This window comes from Lampris incognitus, chromosome 1 (genome assembly GCF_029633865.1).
Source record: "Lampris incognitus isolate fLamInc1 chromosome 1, fLamInc1.hap2, whole genome shotgun sequence".
In the NCBI taxonomy this organism is placed as follows: domain Eukaryota; kingdom Metazoa; phylum Chordata; class Actinopteri; order Lampriformes; family Lampridae; genus Lampris; species Lampris incognitus.
In genome coordinates this window covers 153,278,929-153,299,812 of record NC_079211.1, presented here as the reverse complement: position 1 = coordinate 153,299,812, position 20,884 = coordinate 153,278,929, and the positions used below count along the sequence as shown (strand labels likewise).

General features: G+C 51.5%; 1 long non-coding RNA gene across 1 annotated transcript in view; it reads right to left on the bottom strand.

Annotated features, from left to right (window-relative positions):
- Window positions 1-784: 784 nt before the first annotated feature.
- LOC130121153 (uncharacterized) overlaps window positions 785-20,884 on the bottom strand; it is a 51,154-nt gene continuing 31,054 nt past the window's right edge. Inside the window, exon 3 of the long non-coding RNA XR_008811025.1 lies at window positions 785-1,125. This is a non-coding gene — a long non-coding RNA (uncharacterized LOC130121153). The remainder of the gene's footprint in view (window positions 1,126-20,884) is intronic.

The following is a 20,884-nucleotide window of genomic DNA, read 5'->3' as shown; positions in this document are numbered from 1 at the left end:
CATGGAAAACACGAAATTGTTTGGGTGATCCCAAACTTTTGAACGGTAGTGTATATATATATATATATATATATATATATATATATATATATATATAAAATTACATTACATGACATGACAGTCATTTAGCCGACGCTTTTATCCAAAGCGACTTACAACAAGTGTATCATTTAACGTAGGAAATCAGGAGAACTACTAGTCATCAGAGGTCATAAGTGCATCTAAGCAAGCATCTAAGAGCAAAACCAGTACTAAAGTAAAAGTGCAAGAAAGAGATTTTCTTTTTCTTTCTTTTTTTTTAATGAGTGAGTACAATAAGTGCTAAAAACAAGTAACAGGGCAGTAGTTCTTGAAGAGGTGAGTTTTCCACCAGCGCTGAAAGATGGGCAGCGACTCTGCTGTCCTGACATCAGTGGGGAGTTCAGTCCACCACCGTGGGGCCAGGACAGAAAAGAGCCGTGACCGGGTCGATCGGCAGCAGGGACCTCTGAGCGATGGGGCAACCAGGCGTCCCGAGGCAACAGAGCGAAGTGGTTGAAGTGGGGGTGTAGGGCTTGACCATGGCCTGGAGATAGGAAGGCGCTGTTCCTTTCACTGCCCTGTAGGCTAGCACCAGAGTCTTAAACTGGATGCGAGCAGCTCCTGAGAGCCAGTGTAGGGACATGAGAAGGGGAGTTGTGTGGGAGAACTTAGGGTGGTTGAACACCAGACAAGCTGCAGCTTTGTGAACAAGCTCCAGAAGTCTGATGGCCGACGCCGGGGCGCCAGCAAGGAGGGAGTTGCCGTAGTCCAGCTGGGAGATGACCAGAGCCTGGATGAGTACCTGTGCCATCTCGTCGGTGAGGAATGGGCGAATCCTCCTGATGTTATAGAGGAGAAATCTGCAGGAGCGAGCAACCGATGCAACGTTTTCAGCAAACGACAGTTGGTCGTCCAGGATCACACCCAGTTTCCTCACAGTCCGATTTGGCGTCACCACGGTGTTGTCAATGGTGATGGTCAGGTCTCGGTGTGGGCAACCTTTCCCCGGGAGGAACGTCAGCTCTGTCTTGTCCAGATTGAGTTTCAGGTTGTGTGTCGTCATCCACTCCGAGATGTCAGTCAAGCACGCAGCAATGCGTGTCTCTACTTGTGTGTCAGAGGGAGGAAAGGACAAAATCAGCTGGGTGTCATCAGCATAACAATGGTAAGAGAAGTCATGCGAGCGAATAACAGAACCCAGGGATGTCGTGTACAGGGAGAAAAGGAGAGGACCCAGAACCGAACCCTGTGGAACGCCTGTAGTCAGTTTGCGAGGCTCCGACACAGATCCCCTCCATGTCACCTGGTAGGAGCGACCCGTCAGGTAGGTTGCAAACATTGAGAGTACAGAGCCTGTGACACCCAGCCCCTCGAGGGTAGAGAGGAGGATCTGGTGGTTCACTGTGTCGAACGCAGCTGACAGGTCCAGGAGTATCAGGACAGAGGAGAGAGAGTTTGCTCTCGCAGAGTGCAGTGATTCTGTCACTGCAAGGAGGGCCGTCTCTGTTAAGTGATCCATCCTGAACCCAGACTGGTTGGGGTCCAGGAGGTTGTTCTGGTGGAGGTACAAAGAAAGTTGGTTAAAGACAGCACGTTTGAAAGTTTTGGATAGAAAGGGTAGAAGGGAAACTGGTCTGTAGTTTTTGACATCAGAGGGGTTAAGTGATGGTTTCTTGAGAAGGGGGGTGACTCTAGCAGTCTTGAAGGCAGATGGAAAACATCCTGCCTGGCGGGACGTGTTGATGAGGTGGGTTAGATATGGAAGGAGTTCAGGTGCTATAGACTGAAGAAGAGAGGAGGGGGCCGGGTCAAGGGAGCATGTGGTGGGACGACTGGATGTGATGAGGTTTAGAACCTCATCGGGGGAGAGGGGAGCGAGGTGGGATAGGGTGGGTCGTGGAGAGGTGAAGGAGGGTGCAGAGGGTGGGATACTGCAAGCAGCACTAACCGGGTGGTGAGAAAAGGAGGATCTGATGTCATTTACCTTCTTGTCAAAGAAGTTAGCGAAGTCATCAGGGAGAAGGGAGGAAGGAGGAGGAGGAGGAGGTGGGGGTTTAAGAAGTGTAGAGAAGGTTTCAAAGAGTTTTTTAGGATTAGAGGCAGAGAATAGGATTTTAGAGCGATAGAAGGCAGCCTTCGCAGCAGAAAGGGAGGAGGAGAAAGTGGAAAGAAGAGACTGGAAGTTGAGAAGGTCCTCTGGGAGTTTGCCTTTTCTCCATTTGCGCTCTGCCACTCTCAGGCTCCGTCTGTCAGTACGTACTGAGTCGGTCAGCCAAGGGGCAGGTGGAGTTGGGCATGCAGGCCTGGAGGTGAGGGGACAGAGATTGTCCAGAGAAGAGGAGAGGGTAGAGAGAAGAAGATCAGTAGCTGTGTCAGGGGGTAGGAGAGAGAAAGATTCAGGTGTAGGGAGGATAGAGGCAACAGAGGAAGAAAGATCAGTGGTGGAGAGAGAGCGGAGGTGTCTATGGGTGGAAACCATGTGGGTAGGGGAAGGGGCTGAGGGGGGTGAAGAGAGGGAGAGAGAGTAGGACATGAAATAGTGGTCAGAGAGCTGGAGGGGAGTAACACAGAGATTGGAAATAGGACAGTGTCTAGTAAAGATAAGGTGCAGCTGGTTGCCGGCCTTGTGGGTAGGAGGAGAGGGTGAGAGGTGAAGGTCAAAGGAGAGGAAAGAGAGAAGAGGATCTAGCTTGTTAGTATGGATGTTGAAGTCACCGAGAAGGATAAGTGCAGAGTCATCAACAGCGAAGTGCGAGACAAGTGTGTCAAGCTCCTCCAGAAACTCACCAAGGGGGCCTGGTGGGCGGTACACAACCACAATGTTGAGTTTGACTGGATAAGAGACAGTAACAGCATGACATTCAAAAGAGGGCGGAGAAAATTGTGGAATGGAAACAAGAGAGTATTTCCATTTCAGGGAGATCAGCAGGCCAGTACCACCACCCCGCCTCCCAGCTCTGGGATTGTGAGAAAAAGAGTGCACATCAGACAGATCTGCGGGTGTGGTAGTGTTTTCTGGCATGATCCAGGTCTCAGTTAGAGCAAGAAAGTTAAGGGAGAGCAAGGATGCATAGCCTGAGATAAACTCAGCTTTCGGCACCACAGACTGGCAATTCCAGAGCCCTCCCATCACCACCTGCTCAACGTGAGTGGAGAGAGTGGGATAGATGAGATTGGTGGGGTCACAGCACCTAGGAGTGACCCAACGTCTATGCCAGCCCCGGGAACAGAAAGGACAGGAATGCGAAGGAAACACATAGTCTATACTAGGTCCACAAAATACAGATGACTGACCGGATCTAAAAAGAGCAGTCCATGCTAGACAAAGTCTTGGCTTCAAGAGTCGCGCTTGCATTTGTTTACTCTAGCCTTTGTTCAACCTAGGCTTGTTTGCCTGAGGCGTGGAAGTAGCAGCAGTGATTTAAAGAACACTGATTGTTAATTGTCTGCCATGAGTGCAAGCCACACCCTGGCCACTTAACACCCAATTGGCCAAAGAGGTACACTGAAAAGAGGCCTATTGCCCAGAAACTGGTCACTTATGTAAAACTCTATCAAACCTCACACAATACTATTAAAACTGCCAACAGCAAGTTACCAAGGAATATATTTATAAGCTAAAAGGATAGCTAAGTCAAAACAGCTAGGCAACAAGAAATATTTAAGGGCACACTAGGTGAAAAACAGCTACAGCTAGAATAAGTAAATAAGACAAGTAAGTAGATAGAATAAGACAGCTACAGCTAGAATAAGATCCCACTAGGAACCAGCAGCAGATGTATAGACAAAAGGACTAATACTCAAGCAGCTGGAATAAGACTAGTAGCAACTTGTTAAGCAAGAAAGATGATACTTACTCTATTCTAGATGAACCAGCCATTCAGAATCACTCCAGAAGTTAAAATGCACAATGCACATATATATATGAAAAAGGCTTGTACTGTCTCATAAAGAATTTAATTGACTCACTAGACTTTATATATATATGTAACACATTATATATTACATGGTGGAAGTTGAAGAAGGAAGACTGTTGTGTGGAGTTCAGGCAGGAGTTAACACAGGCACTGGGTGGTAGTGAAGAGTTGCCGGATGGCTGGACAACCACTGCAGAAATAGTGAGGGAAACAGCTAGGAAGGTACTTGGTGTGTCATCAGGACAGAAGAAGGAAGACAAGGAGACTTGGTGGTGGAATAAGGAAGTACAGCAAAGTATACAGAGGAAGAGGTTGGCAAAGAAGAAGGGGGATAGTCAGAGAGATGAAGAAAGTAGACAGGAGTAAAAGGAGATGCAGCGTAAAGCGAAGAGAGAGGTGGCAAAGGAAAAGGCGTATGGTGAGTTGTATGACAGGTTAGATACTAAGGAAGGAAAAAAGGACTTGTACTGATTGGCTAGACAGAGGGACCAAGCTGGGAAGGATGTGCAGCAAGTTAGGATGATCAAGGATAGAGATGGAAATGTGCTGACAAGCGAGAAGAGTGTGCTGAGAAGGTGGAAGGAGTATGTTGAGAGGCTGATGAATGAAGAAAATGAGAGAGAGAGAAGGTTGGATGATGTAGGGATAGTGAATCAGGAAGTGCAGTGGATTAGCAAGGAGGAAGTGAGGGCAGCTATGAAGAGGATGAAGAGTGGAAAGGCAGTTGGTCCAGATGACCTGTGGAGGCATGGAGATGTTTAGGAGAGATGGCAGTGGGGTTTTTAACTAGATTGTTTAACACAATCTTGGAAAGTGAGAGGATGCCTGAGGAGTGGAGAAGAAGCATACTGGTACCGATTTTCAAGAACAAGGGTGATGTGCAGAACTGTAACAACTACAGAGGTATAAAGTTGATCAGCCACAGCATGAAGATATGGGAAAGAGTAATAGAAGCTAGGTTAAGAGGAGGAGAGGTGATGATCAGCGAGCAGCAGTATGGTTTCATGCCATGAAAGAGCACCACAGATGTGATGTTTGCTTTGAGAATGTTGATGGAGAAGTATAGAGGAGGCCATAAGGAGTTACATTGTGTCTTTGTAGATTTAGAGAAAGCATATGACAGGGTGCCGAGAGAGGAGGTGTGGTATTGTATGAGGAAGTCGGGAGTAGCAGAGAAGTATGTAGGAGTGGTGCAGGATACGTATGAGGGAAGTGTGACAATGGTGAGGTGTGCGGTTGGAATGACAGATGGGTTCAAGGTGGAGGTGGGATTACATCAAGGATCGGCTCTGAGCCCTTTCTTGTTTGCAATGGTGATGGACAGGTTGACAGACAAGATCAGGCAGGAGTCTCCATGGACGATGATGTTTGCAGATGACATTGTGATCTGTAGCAAGAGTAGGGTGCAGGTGGAGGAGAGCCAGGAGAGGTGGAGGTATGCACTGGAGAGAAGAGGAATGAAAGTCAGTAGAAGCAAGACAGAGTACCTATACGTGAATGAGAGAATTCACTTGACTCACTCCCCTTGTTGAAAAGAAGGGAAAAAAAGAAAAAGTGATAATTCAATAATGTGGTTTATTGGCTTTCATTGGTATTGCTTTTTGCGTGACATTCTGACATTGCCATATTGTGATGGATCATTGTGTCATCTAAAATGCCCTGTGGTTATCATGACACCATTCTGCGCTCCCCTACCAACAGCCAGCTCAGCGAGTACCACAGATACAGGGTCAATTCACACTGGGGTCATCAGCTAGGCTAACGTGCCACGCCCCGACTTACGTCAAGGTATTCCTGTACATGGAGCACACCCCTTGTGCTTGCAGTCACATAACTGATTATGACAGAGGTATAAAAGTGCAACAGAAACAACCGACTGACTGGAATGGATGGTTCTGATTGGTCAATGTGCCATGTTTGCTCGGTGACTTCCTGCTCAGTGACTTCTTGTGTGATTTCTATGAGCCTTATGGTTCCGGATTGCAGCACAGTGGCACAGTGGTTAGCGCGGTCGCCTCACATCAAGAAGGTCCTGGGTTCGAGCCCCAGGGTAGTGCAACCTTGGGGTCGTCCCAGGTTGTCCTCAGTGTGGAGTTTGCATGTTCTCCCCGTGTCTGCGTGTGTTTCCTCCAGGGGCTCCAGTTTCCTCCCACAGTCCAAAGACATGTAGGTCAGGTGACCCAAAGACATGTAGGTCAGGTGACCCAGACATGTAGGTCAGGTGACCCAAAGACATGTAGGTCAGGTGACCCAAAGACATGTAGGTCAGGTGACCCAGACATGTAGGTCAGGTGACCCAAAGACATGTAGGTCAGGTGACTCAAAGACATGTAGGTCAGGTGACCCAAAGACATGTAGGTCAGGTGACTCAAAGACATGTAGGTCAGGTGACCCAAAGACATGTAGGTCAGGTGAATCAAAGACATGTAGGTCAGGTGACCCAAAGACATGTAGGTCAGGTGACTCAAAGACATGTAGGTCAGGTGACTCAAAGACATGTAGGTCAGGTGACTCAAAGACATGTAGGTCAGGTGACTCAAAGACATGTAGGTCAGGTGAGTCGGCCGTACTAAATTGTCGTAGGTGTGCGTGTGTGTGTGTGTGTGTGTGTGTGTGTGTGTGTGTGTGGGCCCTGTGTGATGGCCTGGCGGCCTGTCCAGGGTGTCTCCCCGCCTGTTGCCCAATGACTGCTGGGATAGGCTCCGGCATCCCTGCGACCCTGAGAGCAGGATAAGCAGCTGGGATAACGGCTGGTTCAGGATGGGTGGCTTGGAGTAAGGTAGGGGGCGGTGCTGTGCCAGACTTCCTTCTGGCCGGCGTGCCCAGGTTAATCCTCTTTCTGCCACACTGCTTGTTGGAGAAGCAGCTGGGATAATGGCTGGTTCAGGATGGGTGGCTTGGAGTAAGGTAGGGCGCGGTGCTGTGCCAGACTTCCTTCTGGCCAGCGTGCCCAGGTTAATCCTCTTTCTGCCACACTGCTTGTTGGAGAAGCAGCTGGGATAATGGCTGGTTCAGGATGGGTGGCTTGGAGTAAGGTAGGGCGCGGTGCTGATCCAGACTTCCTTCTGGCCGGCGTGCCAAGGTTAATCCTCTTTCTGCCACACTGCTTGTTGGAGAAGCAGCTGCGATAATGGCTGGCTCAGGATGGGTGGCTTGGAGTAAGGTAGGGCGCGGTGCTGATCCAGACTTCCTTCTGGCCGGCGTGCCAAGGTTAATCCTCTTTCTGCCACACTGCTTGTTGGAGAAGCAGCTGCGATAATGGCTGGCTCAGGATGGGTGGCTTGGAGTAAGGTAGGGCGCGGTGCTGTGCCAGACTTCCTTCTGGCCGGCGTGCCCAGGTTAATCCTCTTTCTGCCACACTGCTTGTTGGAGAAGCAGCTGCGATAATGGCTGGTTCAGGATGGGTGGCTTGGAGTAAGGTAGGGCGCGGTGCTGATCCAGACTTCCTTCTGGCCGGCGTGCCAAGGTTAATCCTCTTTCTGCCACACTGCTTGTTGGAGAAGCAGCTGCGATAATGGCTGGCTCAGGATGGGTGGCTTGGAGTAAGGTAGGGCGCGGTGCTGTGCCAGACTTCCTTCTGGCCGGCGTGCCAAGGTTAATCCTCTTTCTGCCACACTGCTTGTTGGAGAAGCAGCTGGGATAATGGCTGGTTCAGGATGGGTGGCTTGGAGTAAGGTAGGGCGCGGTGCTGTGCCAGACTTCCTTCTGGCCGGCGTGCCCAGGTTAATCCTCTTTCTGCCACAGTGCTTGTTGGCAAGCTCTCCGGGAATGTGCTGCTGGATATATAGACACACCTGGTCATAAGAACACCAAACCCGACAAACCCACAGCAGCTCTTTCTTTACCGAACCGGATTTGCCGGCATGGCTGAGTAAGTTATTTTCACCTCGTCTTTCAGGCACAACGCGAGAAGTCACACAACTGGACACAGTAATGTGAAATAAATTCCCTTTCAAAGCGAGGAGGTAAAACGCGCCGGCTCAAAGTAATAATAATAATAGCAATAATAATAATAATAATAATAGTATGGACTACAAATCTACTATGGACGGGGGACTGGCCCTTGGCACGGTGACTACGGTGTCATCTTCTCCTAAGTAACATAATCGGCTTAGGAGCTGTTGATGCTGAGGAGACGCTGTCTTGCACCACCGCTCACACACATGCCCGGGAGGGGTGGCGGGGAAAGGAGCGATTATAAATAGATCTGCAGGCCACTGTGATAGTGAAGACCTTGATACCACAACTCTGCTACTGGTACGCCGCACCTGGCCACACGTCAGCTGGAGGTCCGACTACGCAGCGGGAAACGCATCAGGTGAAACATGTCCGAACTCAAACAAGACAGATCAGCTGATCAGCTTGAGGCAGACCAGCTGAGATTCTGCAAAGGGTTTGTGATGTGGGATCCCGGAGAGGGGGGACAGACTGTCTATGTGGAGGATCCCCAGCAAATCTCCTTACTATCAAAGTGGATAGCGCTGGCTAGTGATGTCATTTGTCAAGAGTGACCTTACCGGCCCAGTAAAAAGCCAGCACCAGTCTCCACGCCTGCACCACTGGGCCACAAAGCCTTTCTTTCTCCAGCTGAGACACGTTCAAATGATTCCTTAAAGGAGGTCAAAGTTCAGCGTCTGCTAGGGCAGGCCGTACACCGGTCAACATCATGCCTTTATTTGAACTGTTCTGATGTAGGGTCGGTTCCCCACGTCCCACATCTCCCTGCTGCCCACGTATCATATTTTGACATAATATTAAATGTATGTGAAACAGAGGAAAGAGTGACGCCAATCTGAAACAGAAGACAGTGCAGGCCAGCGGACCGGAACCGCACACGGCATCAGTACACCAGGACATGTCTGGACAATGAGCCATGAAACTGACCTTGAGACTTTTCATAACATGTGTGGCCCTTCATCCATGTACTGTCGACTCACAATATCCACACAAGTCCTGACTGAAACGCCCCCTCCTGCACCTGGGCTGCTTCAGTGTAGACCAACACCTCTAAAACCCGCCACGCCAGCCCGCAGTGGCCACGCCAGCCCGCAGTGGCCACGCCAGCTCGCAGTGGCCACGCCAGCCCGCAGTGGCCACTGCAGCCCGCAGTGGCCACGCCAGCTGCCGTGTGTCTTCAGTGGCCACGCCAGCCCGCAGTGGCCACGCCAGCTCGCAGTGGCCACGCCAGCCTGCAGTGGCCACGCCAGCCCGCAGTGGCCATGCCAGCCCGCAGTGGCCACGCCAGCTCGCAGTGGCCACGCCAGCTGCCGTGTGTCTTCAGTGGCCACGCCAGCTCGCAGTGGCCACGCCAGCCCGCAGTGGCCACGCCAGCTCGCAGTGGCCACTGCCAGCCCGCAGTGGCCACGCCAGCCCGCAGTGGCCACGCCAGCTCGCAGTGGCCACGCCAGCCCGCAGTGGCCACGTCAGCTCGCAGTGGCCACGCCAGCCCGCAGTGGCCACGCCAGTCCGCAGTGGCCACGCCAGCCCGCAGTGGCCACTGCAGCCCGCAGTGGCCACGCCAGCTCGCAGTGGCCACGCCAGCCCGCAGTGGCCACGCCAGCTCGCAGTGGCCACGCCAGCTGCCGTGTGTCTTCAGTGGCCACGCCAGCCCGCAGTGGCCACGCCAGCCCGCAGTGGCCACGCCAGCTGCCGTGTGTCTTCAGTGGCCACGCCAGCCCGCAGTGGCCACGCCAGCTGCAGTGTGTCTTCAGTGGCCACTGCGGGCTGGCGTGGCCACTGAAGACACACGGCAGCGAGACGTTAGCGTGAAAGCTGCCACCTGACTTTGCCCTCAACCTGCTAGCTTATCCGTCTGGAGCCTGCAGCCAGCCTACACAACACTCATATAGAGAATAATAACAACAACACACATCCTATTTTCATGCAGCCAGCCTACACAACACTCATATAGAGAATAATAACAACAACACACATCCTATTTTCATGCAGCCAGCCTACACAACACTCATATAGAGAATAATAACAACAACACACATCCTATTTTCATGCAGCCAGCCTACACAACACTCATATAGATAATAATAATAACAACAACACACATCCTATTTTCATGCAGCCAGCCTACACAACACTCATATAGATAATAATAACAACAACACACATCCTATTTTCATGCAGCCAGCCTACACAACACTCATATAGATAATAATAATAATAACACACATCCTATTTTCATGCAGCCAGCCTACACAACACTCATATAGAGAATAATAATAATAATAACACACATCCTATTTTCATGCAGCCAGCCTACACAACACTCATATAGAGAATAATAATAATAATAATAACACACATCCTATTTTCATGCAGCCAGCCTACACAACACTCATATAGATAATAATAACAATAACACACATCCTATTTTCATGCAGCCAGCCTACACAACACTCATATAGAGAATAATAACAACAACACACATCCTATTTTCATGCAGCCAGCCTACACAACACTCATATAGATAATAATAATAATAACACACATCCTATTTTCATGCAGCCAGCCTACACAACACTCATATAGAGAATAATAATAATAATAACACACATCCTATTTTCATGCAGCCAGCCTACACAACACTCATATAGATAATAATAACAATAACACACATCCTATTTTCATGCAGCCAGCCTACACAACACTCATATAGATAATAATAATAATAACACACATCCTATTTTCTTTCCCCCGCTTTTTCTCCCCAATCATAACCGGCCAATTACCCCACTCTTCCGAGCCGTCCCGGTTGCCAGCCACTTCTTTTCACCTGACAGTGAGGAGTTTAACCAGGGGGATGTAGCGCATGGGAGGATCACACTCCCCTCCTCCCCCCTGAACGAGTGCCCCGACTGACAAGAGGAGGCGCTAGTGCAGCGACCAGGACACATACCCACATCCGGCTTCCCACCCGCAGACACGGCCAATTGTGTCTGTAGGGACGCCCGACCAAGCTGGAGGTAACACGGGGAATCGAACTGGCGATCCCCGGGTTGGTAGGCAACGTAATAAACCTCTATGCTACCCGGACGCCTTATATTACCAGTCATCTCTATCATGGAGACACTCTCCAGCCTCCCCATACCACCGGTGAAATGTGATGAGTGGGCAGGATGAACACTGGTGCAGCGGCAAACACGTTCCTACTCGAACAGGAAGAAGGACTCAAACAGGAAGAAGGACTCAAACAGGAAGAAGGACTCAGACAGGAAGAAGGACTCAAACAGGAAGAAGGACTCAAACAGGAAGAAGGACTCAGACAGGAAGAAGGACTCAAACAGGAAGAAGGACTCAAACAGGAAGAAGGACTCAGACAGGAAGAAGGACTCAGACAGGAAGAAGGACTCAAACAGGAAGAAGGACTCAAACAGGAAGAAGGACTCAGACAGGAAGAAGGACTCAGACAGGAAGAAGGACTCAAACAGGAAGAAGGACTCAAACAGGAAGAAGGACTCAAACAGGAAGAAGGACTCAGACAGGAAGAAGGACTCAAACAGGAAGAAGGACTCAAACAGGAAGAAGGACTCAAACAGGAAGAAGGACTCAGACAGGAAGAAGGACTCAGACAGGAAGAAGGACTCAAACAGGAAGAAGGACTCAAACAGGAAGAAGGACTCAGACAGGAAGAAGGACTCAAACAGGAAGAAGGACTCAGACAGGAAGAAGGACTCAAACAGGAAGAAGGACTCAGACAGGAAGAAGGACTCAAACAGGAAGAAGGACTCAAACAGGAAGAAGGACTCAAACAGGAAGACCAGCCTGTAATACACGACACCGCCTGCATGAGCTCTGCTCCCAGCATCCATTTCTACAAGGGTGGAACTGTTTACTGCTGAGCTGACGGCACACCACCACAATGGCTGCTACACCTGGTCTGTAGTCCCAAATCAGTGTCAACAGGTCTGCAGGTCTGTTTCTCTCCGGCGCCTACATCCGCTACATCACAAGATGGTTCTGCTACATCCGCTACATCACAAGACGGTTCTGCTACATCCACTACATCACAAGACGGTTCTGCTACATCCGCTACATCACAAGATGGTTCTGCTACATCCGCTACATCACAACACGGCTCTGCTACATCCGCTACACCACAACACGGTTCTGCTACATCCGCTACATCACAACAGGGATCTGCTACATCCACTACATCACAACAGGGTTCTGCTACATCCGCTACATCACAACACGGTTCTGCTACATCCGCTACATCACAACAGGGTTCTGCTACATCCGCTACACCACGACAGGGTTCTGCTACATCCGCTACATCACAACACGGTTCTGCTACATCCGCTACACCACAAGACGGTTCTGCTACATCCACTACATCACAACAGGGATCTGCTACATCCGCTACACCACAAGACGGTTCTGCTACATCCGCTACATCACAACAGGGTTCTGCTACATCCGCTACACCACAAGATGGTTCTGCTACATCCACTATATCACAAGATGGTTCTGCTACATCCGCTACACCACAACAGGGATCTGCTACATCCACTACATCACAAGACGGTTCTGCTACATCCGCTACACCACAACAGGGATCTGCTACATCCACTACATCATAAGACGGTTCTGCTACATCCGCTACACCACAACAGGGATCTGCTACATCCACTACATCACAAGACGGTTCTGCTACATCCGCTACATCACAACAGGGATCTGCTACATCCGCTACACCACAACAGGGATCTGCTACATCCGCTACATAACAACAGGGTTCTGCTACATCCGCTACATCACAAGACGGTTCTGCTACATCCGCTACACCACAACAGGGTTCTGCTACATCCGCTACACCCCAACAGGGTTCTGCTACATCCACTACATAACAACAGGGTTCTGCTACATCCGCTACATCACAACAGGGATCTGCTACATCCGCTACATCACAACAGGGTTCTGCTACATCCGCTACATCACAACAGGGTTCTGCTACATCCGCTACATCACAACAGGGATCTGCTACATCCGCTACATAACAACAGGGTTCTGCTACATCCACTACATCACAACACGGTTCTGCTACATCTGCTACATCACAACACGGTTCTGCTACATCCGCTACATCACAACACGGTTCTGCTACATCCGCTACATCACAAGACGGTTCTGCTACATCCGCTAGACCCCAACAGGGATCTGCTACATCGCTACATCACAAGACGGTTCTGCTACATCCGCTACACCACAAGACGGTTCTGCTACATCCGCTACACCACAAGACGGTTCTGCTACATCGCTAGATCACAAGACGGTTCTGCTACATCCGCTACATAACAACAGGGTTCTGCTACATCCGCTACACCACAACAGGGTTCTGCTACATCCGCTACACCACAACAGGGTTCTGCTACATCCACTACATCACAGCAGGGATCTGCTACATCCGCTACATCAAAACAGGGATCTGCTACATCCGCTACATCACAACAGGGTTCTGCTACATCCGCTACACCACAACAGGGATCTGCTACATCCGCTACATCACAACAGGGTTCTGCTACATCCGCTACACCACAACAGGGATCTGCTACATCCGCTACATCACAACAGGGTTCTGCTACATCCGCTACACCACAACAGGGTTCTGCTACATCCGCTACACCACAACACGGTTCTGCTACATCCACTACATCACAACAGGGTTCTGCTACACCCGCTACACCACAACAGGGTTCTGCTGGGATACTGAGCATCCAGAAGAACCACCACATCACCACTGTTCAGTGGGATCAAAACATGACAGACATATTGCTGTTGAGAAGTCACAGACTGCAGCTTTAACTGCAGCAAAGAGGTGTGAGTGTGTGTGTGTGTGTGTGTGTGTGTGTGTGTGTGTGTGTGTGTGTGTGTGTGTGTGTGTGTGTGTGTGAATCTTGTTGTGTGTGGGCAGGTCAATCTAAGAGTATTTTAGAAGATACACTTCTGTTAAATTAACAAGCTTTTTTCGCTCTGGTGAATTCAAGTGCTCCGCATCCGCATCTGCCAAGGGAAACAGACACGGCGCCGCCTGCAGGGTGACACTTGTCACTACACGTGGAGAGGAAGGGTGGCACAGCAAACAGAGCAAGTGACTCCTCGACGTTATGCGGAGCTGGAGACTCCAACTCTGCAGAAATGAATCCACCCATGTGTGTGTGCGTGTCTGCCTGCTTGAAGCTCTGCGGTGCGACCGGTTCCCCGGCATTCCTGTCCCACCGGCACCACGGGGAACCACGTGGTGTGACAGGGAACAAGAAAGACCAAACAAGACAGAACCTCCCTCCCCGCTGCTGCTGCTGTAGGCCTTCCTGTCCCACCGGCACCACGGGGAACCACGTGGTGTGACAGGGAACAAGAAAGACCAAACAAGACAGAACCTCCCTCCCCGCTGCTGCTGCTGTAGGCCTTCCTGTCCCACCGGCACCACGGGGAACCACGTGGTGTGACAGGGAACAAGAAAGACCAAACAAGACAGAACCTCCCTCAGCGCTGCTGCTGCTGTAAGCCTTCCTGTCCCACCGGCACCACGGGGAACCACGTGGTGTGACAGGGAACAAGAAAGACCAAACAAGACAGAACCTCCCTCAGCGCTGCTGCTGCTGTAGGCCTTCCTGTCCCACCGGCACCACGGGGAACCACGTGGCGTGACACGGAACAAGAAAGACCAAACAAGACAGAACCTCCCTCAGCGCTGCTGCTGCTGTAGGCCTTCCTGTCCCACCGGCACCACGGGGAACCACGTGGTGTGACAGGGAACAAGAAAGACCAAACAAGACAGAACCTCCCTCAGCGCTGCTGCTGCTGTAGGCCTTCCTGTCCCACCGGCACCACGGGGAACCACGTGGCCTGACAGGGAACAAGAAAGACCAAACAAGACAGAACCTCCCTCAGCGCTGCTGCTGCTGTAGGCCTTCCTGTCCCACCGGCACCACGGGGAACCACGTGGTGTGACAGGGAACAAGAAAGACCAAACAAGACAGAACCTCCCTCAGCGCTGCTGCTGCTGTAGGCCTTCCTGTCCCACCGGCACCACGGGGAACCACGTGGCGTGACAGGGAACAAGAAAGACCAAACAAGACAGAACCTCCCTCAGCGCTGCTGCTGCTGTAGGCCTTCCTGTCCCACCGGCACCACGGGGAACCACGTGGTGTGACAGGGAACAAGAAAGACCAAACAAGACAGAACCTCCCTCCCCGCTGCTGCTGCTGTAGGCCTTCCTGTCCCACCGGCACCACGGGGAACCACGTGGTGTGACAGGGAACAAGAAAGACCAAACAAGACAGAACCTCCCTCAGCGCTGCTTCTGCTGTAGGCCTTCCTGTCCCACCGGCACCACGGGGAACCACGTGGTGTGACAGGGAACAAGAAAGACCAAATAAGACAGAACCTCCCTCACCGCTGCTGCTGCTGTAGGCCTTCCTGTCCCACCGGCACCACGGGGAACCACGTGGTGTGACAGGGAACAAGAAAGACCAAACAAGACAGAACCTCCCTCCCCGCTGCTGCTGCTGTAGGCCTTCCTGTCCCACCGGCACCACGGGGAACCACGTGGCCTGACAGGGAACAAGGAAGACCAAACAAGACAGAACCTCCCTCAGCGCTGCTGCTGCTGTAGGCCTTCCTGTCCCACCGGCACCACGGGGAACCACGTGGTGTGACAGGGAACAAGAAAGACCAAACAAGACAGAACCTCCCTCACCGCTGCTGCTGCTGTAGGCCTTCCTGTCCCACCGGCACCACGGGGAACCACGTGGTGTGACAGGGAACAAGAAAGACCAAACAAGACAGAACCTCCCTCAGCGCTGCTGCTGCTGTAGGCCTTCCTGTCCCACCGGCACCACGGGGAACCACGTGGCCTGACAGGGAACAAGGAAGACCAAACAAGACAGAACCTCCCTCAGCGCTGCTGCTGCTGTAGGCCTTCCTGTCCCACCGGCACCACGGGGAACCACGTGGTGTGACAGGGAACAAGAAAGACCAAACAAGACAGAACCTCCCTCACCGCTGCTGCTGCTGTAGGCCTTCCTGTCCCACCGGCACCACGGGGAACCACGTGGTGTGACAGGGAACAAGAAAGACCAAACAAGACAGAACCTCCCTCAGCGCTGCTGCTGCTGTAGGCCTTCCTGTCCCACCGGCACCACGGGGAACCACGTGGCCTGACAGGGAACAAGAAAGACCAAACAAGACAGAACCTCCCTCAGCGCTGCTGCTGCTGTAGGCCTTCCTGTCCCACCGGCACCACGGGGAACCACGTGGCGTGACAGGGAACAAGAAAGACCAAACAAGACAGAACCTCCCTCAGCGCTGCTGCTGCTGTAGGCCTTCCTGTCCCACCGGCACCACGGGGAACCACGTGGCGTGACAGGGAACAAGAAAGACCAAACAAGACAGAACCTCCCTCAGCGCTGCTGCTGCTGTAGGCCTTCCTGTCCCACCGGCACCACGGGGAACCACGTGGCGTGACAGGGAACAAGAAAGACCAAACAAGACAGAACCTCCCTCACCGCTGCTGCTGCTGTAGGCCTTCCTGTCCCACCGGCACCACGGGGAACCACGTGGTGTGACACGGAACAAGAAAGACCAAACAAGACAGAACCTCCCTCAGCGCTGCTGCTGCTGTAGGCCTTCCTGTCCCACCGGCACCACGGGGAACCACGTGGCGTGACAGGGAACAAGAAAGACCAAACAAGACAGAACCTCCCTCCCCGCTGCTGCTGCTGTAGGCCTTCCTGTCCCACCGGCACCACGGGGAACCACGTGGCGTGACAGGGAACAAGAAAGACCAAACAAGACAGAACCTCCCTCAGCGCTGCTGCTGCTGTAGGCCTTCCTGTCCCACCGGCACCACGGGGAACCACGTGGCGTGACACGAAACAAGAAAGACCAAACAAGACAGAACCTCCCTCACCGCTGCTGCTGCTGTAGGCCTTCCTGTCCCACCGGCACCACGGGGAACCACGTGGCGTGACAGGGAACAAGAAAGACCAAACAAGACAGAACCTCCCTCAGCGCTGCTGCTGCTGTAGGCCTTCCTGTCCCACCGGCACCACGGGGAACCACGTGGCGTGACACGAAACAAGAAAGACCAAACAAGACAGAACCTCCCTCACCGCTGCTGCTGCTGTAGGCCTTCCGGCCGACAAGACTGGCGCCTTGACGAACACCTCTCCCAGAAAGCAGCGATGCACACTTGCAGGTCAAAGTTGCACTGATGATGTCAACTACAAGCATCGTTCAACTGACAAAAAGCCACGACAAAATAGGACCCCCCCCCCTGGCACGCTGACGGGGGTGGGGGTGGGGGGGTGGGGTAGAGTTGGAGGAACATCGGTGTTCTGGGAAAGATACTTCTCATTGAAACGTGTGTGTCCACCAGGCAGGTTGTGTTAACTTGACCTGCTTGCTGAACCTTCTCGCTCGTCTGACGTCTTGCATCACTTCCCTCTTGAACACAACCGGCGCTGCAGCCAAAAGCCTCTCCCGACATCTCCTCATCTGCCCCCCCCCCCTTCATATACAGGACTGAAAGCCAGAGAACTCACATGGGGGCGGGGCGTCTGGGCAGCATAGCCGTCTATTCCATTGCCTACCAACACGGGGGTCGCTGGTTCGAATCCCTGTGTTACCTCTGGTTTGGTCGGGCGTCCCTACAGACACAGCTGGCCGTGTCTGCGGGTGGAAAGCCAGATGTGGGTACATGTCCTGGTCGCTGCACTAGCGCCTCCTCTGGTCAGTCGGGGCGCCTGTTCAGGAGGGAGAGGGAACTGGGGGGAATAGCGTGATCCTCCCACACGCTACGTCCTCCTGGTGAAACTCCTCACTGTCAGGTGAAAGGAAGCGGCTGGCGACTCCACATGTATCGGACGTAACGCGTGGCAGGAACACACTATTCCCCCAGTTCCCCCTCCCCCCGAACAGGCGCCCCGACTGACCAGAGGAGGCGCTAGTGCAGCGACCAAGACACATACCCACATCCGGCTTCCAACCTGCAGACACAGGCAATTGTGTCTGTAGGGACGGCCGACCAAGCCGGGGGTAACATGGGGATTTGAACCGGCGACCCCCGTGTTGGTAGGCAGCGGAACGGACCTCCACGCCACCGGAACGCCGGATCTATTAGATATGAAAAGTGCACTTGTTCACCAGTGTTGTGTCCCCATGCCCAGTAGAGCTTTCTCTCATTTGAAGATAGGAGTGGTGTCTGAACCTTTAGTACATTCTGCATACTTATACAGTATGCGGTGTGTACTGCATACTATACATACTATGGTATAACTGCCTACTATACATACTATAGTATAACTGCATACTATACATACTATGGTATAACCGCCTACCATACATACTATAGTATAAATGTATACTATACATACTATAGTATAACTGCCTACTATACATACTATAGTATAACTGCTTTAGTATAACTGCCTACTATACATACTATAGTATAACTGCATACCATCCATACTATAACTATACAGTACACAGAACGCGGTTAGCACATTACACTTGGCAGACTCAGCTAAATGTAACTGGTCTTCATAACTCTGGTTCTCAACCTGGGGGGTCGCAACCCCTTTCCTGGGGTGGCCAGATGGTCGCAGGGAGAACAGCATGAAACCATCTCCACCCACGGCACACCTGATGTGAGAGATATGAGTACTGTATCTTCAAGGGCTATGCCACCACAGTATGAGAGGCAGGGAGCTTTGCGCTGGACCTCAGTATACTTCCGGACTTGTTTGAGAGCAGCGTTAGGAGACAGTACAGCACTAAACGTCTGTACGAGTGGAAGATAACCATTCTTCATATCACAATCCGCATGAAAAAACACTGCAGGCGTTGAATGTTGCAGAAATTGAAAAGAAATCCTCATCACCTTTAAAAATATATCCAACTTATTGTCGAATGATGAAGCTGAAGACATACAACAGCAGTAATGGCTTCCGTACAAACAGGGATGCATTTGAAGCGTCAGCTTCTTAAGAGGACCCTGGGATCCAGCGGCCTTGGTGGCTACTGGGCATGAAGTTGTCGAGAAAATTGGACAGCGAGGACAACAGCAGACTCTAATAACAGGTGCAGCCCAGAACAACAAGGCTAATGTAGTATATAGTTCATATACCAAACACTAACGTTTAGTAGGACGCGATGCATATAGCCCACAGCGGCACTTCTGTGGCACCATGGGAAAAATAAAACAACATATTTTACACTAGGAATTTTACATTGAAATTTTAGACTAGGTGTGAATGTGTGGGCCCTGTGATGGCCTGGCTGCCTGTCCAGGGTGTCTCCCCGCCTGCTGCCCAATGACTGCTGGGATAGGCTCCAGCATCCCGTGACCCTGATTGGGAAAAGCAGCTTGGATAATGGATAGATGGATGGATGGATGGATGGATGGATGGATGGATGGACTAGGAAATGGTTTTTCCATTACATTGCCTGTTCTGCTGAGATGAACAGATGAGCCAAAACATTAAAACCACCTGCCAAGAACTTTACTTTGTCATTGTATTGTTACAACGAATTTTATTCTTACAACACATTTGTCTTCTGCATGTAACCATCGTATTGTTTAGGAGCAGTGGGCAGCTGCAGCGCCCAGGGACCAACTCCAGCTCTTCTTTCCACTGCCTTGCTCAGGGGCACAGGCAGGAGTATTAACTCTAACATGCATGTCTTTTGATGGTGGGAGGAAACTGGAGCACCCGGAGGAAACCCACACAGACACAGGGAGAACATGCAAACTCCACACAGAAAGGACTTGAGATGGCCTGGGGTTCGAACCCAGGACCTGCTTGCTGTGAGGCAACAGTACTAACCACTGGGCCACTGTGCCATCCTAATATTGTGTAGGTCCCCCTCGTGCCACCAAAACAGCTCTGACCCATTGAGGCATGGACTCCACAAGACCTCTGAAGGTGTCCTCAGATACCTGGCACCAAGACGTTAGCAGCAGATCCTTTAAGTCCTGAAAGTTTCAAGGTGGTGGCCTTGTTTTTCCAGCATATCCCACAGATGTTCAATTGGATTGAGATCTGGGGAATTTACTGGCCAAGGCAACACCTTGAAATCATTGTCATGTTCCTCAAACCATTCCTCAACAATGTTTGCAGTGTGGCGGCACATTATCCTGCTGAAAGAGGCCACTGCCATCAGGGAATAACTTTGGGGTGTGGAGGGGTGTACTTGGTCTGCAATGATGTTTAGGTAGATGGTACATGTCAAAGTAACGTTCACATGAATGCCAGGATCCAAGGTTTCCCAGCAGAACGTTGCTCAGAGCATCACGCTGCCTCCGCCGGCTTGTCCTCTTCCCATAGTGCATCCTGGTGCCATCTCTTCCTCTGGTAATCAGCGCACACCAATCTGGGCATCCACATGATGTAGAACAAAATGGGATTCATCATACCAGGCCACCTTCTGCCACTGCTCCATGGTCCAGTTCTGATGCTTACGTGCCCCATTGTAGGCACTTTCAACAGTGGACAGGGGTCACCATGGGGTCTGCAGCGACACAGCCTCATACGCAGCAAGCTGTGATGCACTGTGTGCTGTGACACCTGTCTATCATAGCCAGCATGAACTTTTTCAGTAAATTGAACTACAGTAGCTCTCCTGTGATTGGACCAGACAGGCTAGCTTTCACTCCCCACGTGCATCAAAGAGCCTTGGGGGCCCGTGACCCTGTTGCTGGTTCAGCAGTTGTCCTTCCTTGGACCACCTCTGGTAGGTGCTGACCACCACACTGGGAACACCCCACAAGACCTGCCGTTTTGGAGATGCTCTGACTTAATTGTCTAGCCATCACAAATTGGCCCTTGCCAAAGTCGCTCAGATCCTTACGCTGGCCCATTTTTCCTGCTTCCAACACATCAACTTCAAGAAGTGACTGTTCACTTGCTGCTTAATATATCCCACCCCTT